Source organism: Castor canadensis, chromosome 3, assembly GCF_047511655.1.
Source record: "Castor canadensis chromosome 3, mCasCan1.hap1v2, whole genome shotgun sequence".
Classification (NCBI taxonomy): Eukaryota; Metazoa; Chordata; class Mammalia; order Rodentia; family Castoridae; genus Castor; species Castor canadensis.
In genome coordinates this window covers 62,605,366-62,617,675 of record NC_133388.1, presented here as the reverse complement: position 1 = coordinate 62,617,675, position 12,310 = coordinate 62,605,366, and positions in this window count along the sequence as shown.

Sequence of the window (12,310 nt, the reverse complement as noted above, 5' to 3'; positions counted from 1 at the left end):
GGTTCTGTTGAGAAAGTTCTTACCTATACCTACTAACTCCAGAGTATTTCCTACTCTTTCCTGTATCAACTTTAGAGTTTGGGGTCTGATATTAAGATCCTTGATCCATTTTGAGTTAATATTGGTATAGGGTGATATACACGGATCCAGTTTCAGTTTTTTGCAGACTGATAATCAGTTTTCCCAGAAGTTTTTGTTGAAGAGGCTGCTATGTCTCCATCATATATTTTTAACTCCTTTGTCAAAGAAAAGTTGTTTATAGTGTGTGGCTTCATATCTGGGTCCTCTATTCTGTTCCACTGATCTTCATGTCTGTTTTTTTGCCAGTACCATGCTGTTTTTATTTTTATTGCTTTGTAATATAGTTTGAAGTCAGGTATCGTGATACCTCTAGCATTGCTCTTTTGACTGAGTATTGCCTTGGATATTCATGGCCTCTTGTGTTTCCATATAAATTTCATGGTAGATTTTTCAATCTCTTTAATTAATGTCATTGGAATTTTGATGGGAATTGCATTAAACATTTAGATTACTTTTGGGAGTATAGACATTTTTACTATGTTGATTCTACCCATCCATGAGCATGGGAGATCTCTCCACTTTCTATAGTCTTCCTCAATCTCTTTCTTCAAAAGTTTATAGTTTTTCTTGTAGAGGTCATTAACATCTTTTGTTAGGTTTACACCTAGGTATTTGATTTTTTTTGAAGCTATTGTAAATGGAATTGTTTTCATACATTCTTTTTCAGTTTGCTCATATTAGTGTATAGAAATGCTAATGATTTTTCTATGTTGATTTTATATCCTGCTACCTTGCTGTAGGTATTGATGATGTCTAGAAGCTTCTGAGTAGAGTTTTTTGGGTCTTTAAGGTATAGGATCATGTCGTCTGCAAATAGGGATATCTTGACAGTTTCTTTACCTATTTGTATTCCTTTTATTCCTTCTTCTTGCCTAATTGCTCTGGCTACGAATTCTAATACTATGTTGAATAGGAGTGGAGATAGTGGGCATCCTTTTCTGGTTCCTGACTTTAGAGGGAATGCTTTCAGTTTTTCTCCGTTAAGTATAATGCTGGCTGTAGGTTTGTCATGTATAGCTCTTATAATATTGAGGTACTTTCCTTCTATTCCTAGTTTTCTTAGAGCTTTTAGCATGTAATGATGTTGGATCTTATCAAAGGCTTTTTCTGCATCTATTGAGATGATCGAGTGGTTTTTGTCTTTGCTTCTGTTAATGTGGTTTATTACATTTATTGATTTTCATATGTTGAACCACACCTGCATTCCTGGGATGAAGCCTTCTTGGTCATGGTGAATAATCTTTTTGATGTGTTGTTGAATTCTGTTTGCCATTATTTTTTTGAGGATTTTTGCATCAATGTTCATTAAGGAGATTGGCATATAGTTCTCTTTTTTGGAGGTGTCTTTGCCTGGTTTTGGGATAAGTGTAATACTGGCTTCATACAATGTGTTAGGCAGTTTTCCTTCCCTTCCTATTTCATGGAACAGTTTAAGGAGGGTTGGTATCAGTTCTTCTTTAAAGGTCTGATAGAACTCAGCAGAGAATCCATCAGATCTTGGACTTTTCTTTTTAGGGAGACTCTTGATTGCTGCTTCAATTTCATTTTGTGTTATAGATCTATTCAGGTGATTAATTTCCTCTTGGTTCAGTTTTGGATGATCATATGTGTCTAGAAATCTGTCCATTCCTTTAAGATTTTCAAATTTATTTGAATATAGGTTCTCAAAGTAGTCTCTGATGATTTCCTGGACTTCCTTGGTGTTTGTTGTTATCTCCCCTTTTGCATTCCTGATTCTACTAATTTGGGTTTTTTCTCTCCTCATTTTAGTCAGGTTTGCCAGGGGTCTATAAATCTTGTTTATGTTTTCAAAGAACCAACTTTTTGTTTCATTAATTCTTTGTATGGTTTTTTTGGTTTCTATTTCATTGATTTCAGCTTTTATTTTTATTATTTCTCTCCTATTTGTTTTGGGATTTGCTTGTTCTTGTTTTTCTAGGAGTTTGAGATGTATCATTAGGTCATTGATTTGGGATCTTTCAGTCTTTTTAATATATGCACTCATGGCTATAAACTTTCCTCTCAGAACTTCCTTTGCTATGTCCCATAGGTTCTGGTAGGTTCTGTTTTCATTTTCATTGACTTCCAGGAACTTTATTTTCCTCTTTCATTTCATCAATGATCCATTGTTCATTACATAATGAGTTATTTAGTTTCCAGCTGTTTGCATATTTTTTGTGTTTATTTTTCTTGTTGAGTTCTAGTTTTACTGCATTGTGATCAGATAGTATGCATGGTATAATTTCTATTTTCTTATATTTGCTGATACTTGCTTTGTGCCCTAGGATATGATCTATTTTGCAGAAGGTTCCATGGGCTGCTGAGAAGAATGTATATTATGTAGAAATTGGATGAAATATTCTGTAGACATCAACTATGCCCATTTGATCTATTGTGTATTTTAGATCTTACATTTCTTCATTGATTTTTTGTTTGGATGACCTATCTATTGATGATAATGGGGTGTTGAAGTCTCCCACAACCACTGTGTTGGAGTTAATATATGCTTTTAGGTCTTTCAGTGTATGTTTGATGAAATTGAGTGTGTTGACATTGGGTGCATACAGGTTGATAATTATTATTGCCTTTTGGTCTATTTCCCTTTTTATTCATATGTAATGTCCTTCTTTATCTCATTTGATCAATGTAGGTTTGAAGTAATATCACCTTTTACATGGGGCACAAATGCGCATACAATGTGCAATGATAGAATCAGAGTAATTAACATTTCATCATATTATGTTTTATCATTTTATTTGCTGGAAACCTTCCAACTCTTCCTCTTTAGTTATTTTGAAATGTATAATGAAGTATTTTAGACAGAGCTACCTTATTGCCCTATATATAAAAAACTAAAACAATCTGAGATATGTTTTGATGCCCATGATCTTTTCTTTCCTACCCTCCCTAGTCTCTAGCAACACCAATTCTACTCTACTGCTATGCCTTCGGCTTATGAAGCTTGCACAAATGAATAACATGTAGTGTTTGTGTTCTTCATGAACCTATTTAACTTAACACCTTTCAATTCCATCCAGCTGGCACAGGATTTTACAATTTATGACAGAATAATACTATCAAATACTGTTACAATTCAATATGAGATTTGCTGATTTATAATATTTCTAAGAGCAAAACTAGATTCCACAGAATTCTCATGACATGTTTCTCCTTACCTCTTTCAAAACCAGGAAAATATTAACAGACCTTTTCCCCAAATACAGAGCAGCTAAATTTAATATGTCATTAGTTAAAATTAAGTAGATTAATTTTAGTAAACAAATATTATGTGTATTTAATAACAAACACTGGAGCTAAACTCTTCTGATATTGGCAAAACCATTCTTTCTGTTTTCTACTTTGTAGAAGAAATACAGTGTGCCATACCAGCTCCATTATGGGACAAGTTTGTTTCACTCAACTAATACAGAGATAAGGAAGATTTCCTTAAAACTTCTAGTTTTGGGAAGCCAATATAATTCATTTAACTTGTTTCAAGTTTTGATAATTGTTATGTGTATGTGGCATTTAAAAAATAACTCTACTTAAAATAATTTAAAAGAATAGCCTGACCTAAGTTCATATTTTACTTGTGAAATACATACAAGAGAAGAGTTACAGATAATTGAAGTGTGAACCAATAGCTACTAAGGGGATTTCTTTGACGAAGGAGAGATTATAAATTCTTCATAATTACCAAATCAATATCCCATGTTAAAATTTTTGTCTCTTTGCTAATAAAGTTTTCAAATAGATGTTATGAATACATCCTGCCAAAGACTGTAATATATATTATTATGTTTCACTCCTGCTAAATATAAGGTTTGAACCATTATACACATTGCATTAAGTTGAATCACTTTGGGTAATTTAAATTTATTAAACTATATATGTGCTGAAATTGTCACTGTCTCATAAAGTGGTAAAAATACAGAACTATTTATGATGTTTTTAAAATACTTTTAAAAGGTTATGCATCAACAGTATTTACTCCAGTTATTCATTTTGATTGCAAGCTACACAAGAGAATATTATATCTACTTTATCAATATATAGAAATATTTTTACTGAATATTGCTGGATGTTTATAAAATTAATATACAAGTTAATGTTTAATTTGAATGGTATATATTTAAATTAATTTGGTGGATATTGTTAATCACTTAAATGTTGTTAGATGTTGGAAATTATAGGGTTATAGAAATGATATAAATTCTGGTGATCATAAAGTCAAAGAAAAAAGAGGTACATGATGTTTCTGATTAACATTCTAATTTTTCTTTTGAACAGTTTAGAATTGCATAGATTAAATTTTCTTCCAGTCACATAATTAATGCAAATGCAGAGCCCTGCTATATCATGCTGTCTGTGAATTCGAGTGTTATTACTTTTTCATATTCCAAAAAGATTTCCCAATTGCTTCATAAATTTAATTCTAATCTAACAAAAATCCCAATGGACCTTTGAGATATCAGACATTAATCCTAGGATAAATAATCCCAGGATGAGAATGTAATAATATAAATAATACATTTTTAATGAAAATAATAAAATAATATGGATAAATTTGTACATTTAAGCATCTTGACAAAATTGCAAGTTTTTGAATATAGAAAATTGATGATATGCATTTCCTGTAAAAATAAATGGAGAGATGGAATTAAATAGAAGCTACAAAATCATTTTTAGGCCCACCAAAGCATCATTGCAAAAAGATTTTTTAAATTAAGTAATCAAAACAATTATATATAGAATCCAGTGGTAGATATTAATCGCATGATAAAATAAAATTTTCCAAAAGCCTAAATTGAAAGTTAATGTTTCTTTTTACACTATATCATGTGCAATAATTAAAATATAATTATACAGCAGTTTAATTTGCAATCACAGTTATTGAACAAAAGCAAATTCAGAATATTGCTTACATTTAGAATGAAAAGTTCTAGGCATATCTATTCTCCAGGCTAGGTATTTCCACATATTGAATTGAAAAGCCTATGTCTTCTAAATTGTAGCAATTCATACTTCTTTTTTTTTCTTTATTCTTTTATTCATATGTGCATACATTGTTTTGGTCATTTCTCCCCCCTGCCTCCTTGCTTCTAATATGAGTGTTGTGACATTTGCATTTCTTGGAAAAAGAAACCATTGCTTGTTATCTTTATTTTTATTACTCAGTGTAAAAGTACATTTCTTAAATTCTCTCTGTGAACATGTACTACAAGCTGTGTTGCCCTGAGAGTCAGGCAACAGGTGGCCTTGGTATGAGATCTGCCCTTTATTTCTGTATTTGTTTGTGCTGGGTTTTTAGTATAGTTTAGTTTTATTTTGTTTCAACTTCACTTTGTTTTATTTACATTTTTGGTTCACATCACTGGTATGAACTAATGTTGTTTGTTGTGATATTTGCATATATGAATAAATCAGGCATTAGTCTTATCTACTCACCCTTCTTCTAACAAAGGACCTCTCTTTCTCCCAGAGCACTCTTGTTGTCCACAAAGACAATCTTCATTTCTTTCTGTTCCCCCTCTCCATTATCCTTTGCCATATTTAGTGACCACTATTCCATGCCACACTTCTAAAAGATTGATTTATTGGTTTCCATACATGAGTGAGAAAATGTGCTTCACTCAAATCATTTCATTCTGCAGTTCCATCCACATTACTGGAAATGACAGAATTTAGTTTTTATTCGGGCTCAGTAGTATCCACATTGTAAATATATCATATTATTTTTATCCATTCATCCATTGATGGGCATTTAGACTGGTTCCATATGCTGACCACTGTGAATAGTGCTACAATAAATACGGGATGCAAATATTTTTGGGGCATAAAGATTTAACCTACTTTGTCTACATATCCGACAGTGGAATTACTGGATCGTGTGATAGATCTAATTTGAGTTTTTGAGAAATCTTCTTACTGTCTTCCATAATGAATTTACTAACTTATATTTCCACCAAAAATGTGTGAGTTTCTCTTCCTTTTCACGGTCACTAGCATTTGTTATTATTAGTCTTTTTGGTAACAGCCATTGCAACTTGGCCGATATGAGATTTTGTTGTGATTTTGACCTATCGACCATTAGTATTCTTTCTTTATTTCTGTTTTATTTATTTACTTATTGTTGTGCATCTTCTTGAGTTCTTAAACATATTCTGCATGTCAATTCTTTGTCAGTGAACTGTTAGCAAACATTTTCTCCCATGCTTTGGCTTGTATCTTAATTCTGTTCATTTCCTTTGCTATGAAGAAGATTCTTAATTTGATTTCATCTCATTTTGTCTGTTTTATGCTTGTTTTCTATGCTTTTGAGTTCCTATCTAAAAATTGCTTCCTTCTCAAATGCTCTAAATTGTTTTATCTATATTTTTCATATTAATTTCATACTTTCAGGTTTAGGTCTTTGATCCACTTTGAGTTGATTTTTGTGTGTGATGACAAAAAGGTATCCGGCTTCATTCTTCTTCACATGCATGTCCAATTTTATCAGCCCACTATTGGAAAGACTATGCTTTCTCCACTTCCACCTTGACCACAAAAATCAGTTAACTGTGTGAATATGGAATTATTTCTGGGTTTTCAATTTGTTCCTTTCATTTATGTGTCTGTTTTTAGGCCACTATCGTATTGTTTTAGAAACTATCGGGTTATAATATGTTTTGAAGTCAGGTATGGTGATGCCTCCATTGCTTTTCCTTTCTTTTGCAAAATTGGAGAACAGATGGGTGACATGGGCCCTGCCTGGGGGGTTTTCAATACTAGTGTGAAGGTGGAAGAGGTGGTGAAAGGGTGAGTGAATATGAAAGGTGAGTGAGAGAGGTGAATACGGTGCAAATAATGTGTACCTATGAAAGTAAGTGGAAAAAAAGATATCTGTAGAAACTGTTCCATGAAGGGGAGTGGGTAAGGGATAAAAGAGAATGGTGGAGGGGGTGAATTCAAGTTTAATATACTTGATACATTGTAAGAAACTGTTTAAGTGCCACAGTGTACCCCCACCAGCACAACAATAAAATTAAAAATTAAATAACTAAAATTTTCAACCTTGAAAAAATGAAACTTTGATGCAACTGCCAATCCTATTTTTCTCAATTCTTAATTCTGTGTTACTTCTATAAAGGAAGATGTATACTTGAGCATGTTACATACACTCACAAAAATTTTTGAAATTGTAATTTGGTTATATAATGAATTTTCTGAGTTCAGAATTTTTGTACAAATGTTGTTGTTGTCACTGATTTTCTATTTTGGTGGTACTCATGTCTTTATGTAGATTGTAACTCTACCACTTGAGTCACATCTCCTGGCCTCTTTTGCTTTTAGTTATTTTTCAGGTAAAATTTCATGCTTCTTGCCTGGGCTGGTCTCAGATCACAATCTTCCTATTTATGCCTCCCATGTACCTGGGGTTACAGACGCTCACACATGCCCAACTTAATTATTGAGATGGGAATATCACTAACTTTTTGGCTGGAATGATTTCTAACCCTGATCCTCCCAATTTCTGCTTTCCAACTAGGTGGAAATTATAGGTATGCTTCACCACATCCAGCAGATAAATATTTAGCTATTGTGTGTAGGATGAAGATTGTCATTGTTTATAATAATTGCAAAATGATTATTCTTAATTATTCACAGTAAAATACTGAGCTGCTGAGTTGTGCTAATGATGCTTAATATATACAAAGGTATTCTATAGTATATACTCAGTATATAAAATTAAATATACGTAATTAATTTTCAAATTTAAAAAAGCATACAAACTAATATTTTTATATGATAAGTATGTTCAAAGAAGTTTACTTAAAAATCTGCTTCATAAATACCAAATGTTTGTCTTTTTTGATTTCCCCTGGGTTGCATAAAAAAAATTCATAGATAATATTGCAATGACAATTTGCTCTATGTTGAATTCATAACAATGTCAAAGGAAAATCTGCCATTGCAAACACTAGAAAGTAATTCACAAGTTGGGATACATCTCTAATGCTATACGTCCTTCAGAATCATAATTCTGTTTTGTTCCAAAACAGCTAAGCCAAATGTCAGTCCCTCAACAGATGTGAGATTTATTGAACCTTTTTCATTCATTGCAAATATGAGTCATTAAAATTATGTTTCTCTTATATAAAACATTTTCTCTCTGAAGAATGAGTAGCCTGTTATAACCAGAAATAAAGGGGGCTTCTGAATCATTTCCATTACACATTTTCCAAAAAATTACTATTATAAATTTAAGGGGTAAACATTAGAAAAAACTTGCATATCCACTCTTCATTTAAAAAGCAACCATTCATCTTCTGCTGGATTCTATAAGATTGGCGGATTAAAAATATCTCATAGTTATTGAAACATTTTTTGTGGTTAATAAATGTAAATAAGTATGCATGTGTGCCTGTGTTTATATAGCATGGTGAGTAGTCAGAAATTTGGTTATTGAATCCCCCCCATTGAGAGAATTCAATCATAGTAAAGCCCTTTTTCCAATATATTTTAAGTGAATTTTTTATCAAGCATCCAAAAAGTAGTAGTAATTTGACAGTTTCTGGGCTTACTTTAAGTCTTCTATCTATTTTGAGTTGATTCTTCTTTAGGTCTTAAGATAAGGATCCAATTTAAGTCTTATTCACATGAATGACCAGTTTTCCTAACACCTTTTATAAAAAAACTGACCTATCCCTCTTGCTGAAGATTGACTGTAGATGTACAGATTTATTTCTGAGCTATCTCTCCTATTCTATTGTTTGATACATCCATGATTACTCCAATTCCTTGCTATTTTGATAAATAGAGGTTTATTGTACATTTTGAAATGACTAATGTGATAGATATGGCACTGATCTTTTGCTCATAATGGCTTTGGCTACCCAGGGTCTTTTGTAGATCCACATGAATTTTAGGATTGTGCTTCAATATGAACTTTAGGATTGACTTTTCTATCTCAGTAAAGAATGTCTCTAGAATTTTGATAAAGCCTGCATTGAACATATTTGGTAGTATAACCATTACCACAAGATTGATTCTGACAATCCATGAGCATGAGATCTGGCAAGTGATTAATAACCAAAGTATCTAGGGAGCTTAAAAAACAAACCTCCCAAAGAGTCAACAACCCACTAAATAAATGAGCAAATGAACTGAACAAACAATTATCAAAAGAAGAACTACAAATGACCAATTATTATGTAAAGAAATGCTCAACATCATTGGCCATAAAGGAAATGCGAATCAAAACAACACTGAGAGGCCATCTCACCCCAGTCAAAAAGGCTACCATCAATAACACAAACAACAACAAATACTGGTGAGGAATAATAATAATAAAAAGGAATTATTTCTACACTGTTGGTAGGAATGTAAATTAGTGCACCCTTATGGAATGCAGTATGGAGGACTCTCAAACAACTAAGAATATAACTGCCATATGATCTAGGTATACCACTCCCCAGCATATACCCAAAGGAATGTGCTACAAGATATAGCCACTTGCACACCCATGTTTATTGCTGTGCTATTCACAATATTTACGCTTTGGAAACAATGTACATCCCCACAAGTGATGAATGGATTAAGAAAATATGGTATATATTCACAAGTTCATTCAGTCATAAAGAAGAATGAAATTATGTGTTTGCAGGTAAATGGATGGAATTGAAAAACATCACATTAAGTGAAATGAATCAGGATCAACAAGTAAAAGATCACATATTATCACTCATGTGGAACCAGACCTATAAGTTAAATGTATACATAAATACATATAAGATTATAAATATATATATATATACACACATACACATAGTGAAATAGAGAACAAGACTTTAGTGGGTCTGTCTGATGGGATGATGTGAGGCAGAGGAAGGAAAGAAAATGTTACAGAATGAAAAATATTGAAATAATTTATCTATATATGAATATGATATAGTGTAATGCCCTATAAGTTGTTGAATATTAGGGGAGGATGGTGATAGAGAAATAGTTAAGTAATGGGGAGTGTTAATTTGACTAAAGCACAATATATATAGTGCTGAATCACCAAGGTGAAATTTCCATGGACTATAAATATACACATTGAAAAAAGTGAAGCACAGAAAGATAAAACAGGTCTTTAGGAGTGGGGTACCAGTGGGAAGGGATGGGCATAAGGAAATAGAGAATAAGTGTGAATATGGTAGGTGTGTTTTGTATCTATATATGAAAAAAAAGGAATGAAAACAGTTGAAATTGTTCTAAGAAGGAAGGGGGAAGAGAGAAAACAATGGAGGAGGTAAATCTAACAAAGATATATTGTAAATACATACGTAAATATCACAATGTATACTCCTGTACAACTATTGTATGCTAAAATAACATCAAAACAGTACTGGGACATGGCTCAAATGATAGAGTGCTTGCCTAGCATGTGTGACTTCCCAGTACTACATGATGCAAATAAACAAACAACCACAATTATGTATAATCTCTTAAATATTTCAATGGCTTTTGTCAAAACAATAAAAAATATGTGTTAGCAATGATTTGGGAAAGAAAATCCTTGTACACTGATGATGGGAAAGAAAATTAATCCAGTTTGGAAAATGTTCTGGATTTAAGAAAAACTTAAAATTAGAAGAATATGAGGTAGAAGGAAAAAGGTAAGGAAGAGTAACAGAGGGTGTTAGACTGATTAAAGTACAATATAAAATACTAAGTCAAATCCTCACTGAACAATGAACAAACAATGGACAGGAATGTAAAATCATGTTACTCTCATAATAAGGGGAGTGTAACAGTGTGAGGGGGAGGGTAAATGAAGATGGTAAAGTAGGGTGAGTATGGCTGATATATTTTCTACACATGTATGTATATGGAACATTGAAACCTGCTGAACTCATTTTAAGAAGTGGAAGAGTAAAAGGGAGAATGGAGGGCATGAATCCAACGAGAGTATATTGTATGCATATATAGGAAAATGCCACACTAAAATCCCACTACAACTAACAGCCTAGTAAAAATATTTTATGAAAAAATATCACATGATCTAGTAATCCCACTTCTGAAAACATATAGAAATGAATTGAAATCAGTATGTGAAAAAAAGAGGATATAATCTCATGTTCATTGTAACACTATTCATAATAGCAAAGATCACGAATAAACGTATATGTTCATCAACAAATAGATGAATTAAATACTGTGGTACACAAACATAATGGAATACTATTCAGCCTTCACAAAGAAGGGAATTCTGTGTTTTATGAGGATATGGAAGAGTTCATGGACTTAATGCTAAGTAATATAATCCAGAAACAGGTACAGATATCTTACGACCTTACTGATATTTGTAAACTCACAAACTCAGAATAAGAGAGAAGAATGGTTACCAGAACCCGAGTAGGATATAGATGTTGTACAAAGTAAGTTTGACAGAAGGAGAAAATTCTAGTGATCTATTGCAGAGCACTGGAATAGATTAGTTAATAATATTGCACTGAATATTTCAAAATTAATAAAAGAATAGATTTTTTAAATGATCTTACCTCTAACAAATGTTAAGCATGTGAAATGATGTTTTTAAAACATTTATTTATTTAAATTTATTTAAAAATATGATATTGAAGATGATGAGGAAGTGGTGTATTATGGTGCAGAAAATGGAAGGCTGAATGTGTGAGCACTGCATGGGGTTCTATCTGCCTTGAGGAAGTTTGGTGGTATGCATGAGGAAGCTGAGAGAATAGGGAGAGAGTTAGGCTTTAAGTAGCTACAGGAACAGAGGCTGTCCATAAACAGCCAAGCTTTAGGAAACTGATAGATCATTAACCAAGTGGGAACTGAGACAGCAAAGAATTTATCACCAAGATCACATTCAGATTATAACACACTAACCAGGAATCTGTGAGCTGCTATACTTGGATTGAGGCATTTTAGGTTATTGGTGACCTGAGGTGCTGTGGAAAAGCAAAGATAATAAGTAGAAATAAAAAGCATGCAAACAGCTTACAGGAACCCAAGACACTAAAATAATTTGAACAGGGTGATCATCCTATTTAAGAAAATGATAAATCAGACATGTTCCAAAATGTGGCAATGAAGGCTGACATGACCCCACAAGTGGAAAATTTTGCATCTGATGTTATATGATAGTGACAATCAGAACACAGATACCTTACAAATGGCCAAAATTACTTTTGCTCTACATGGCTAAGGTATATCCCAATCCCAAAACATCTTATTATGT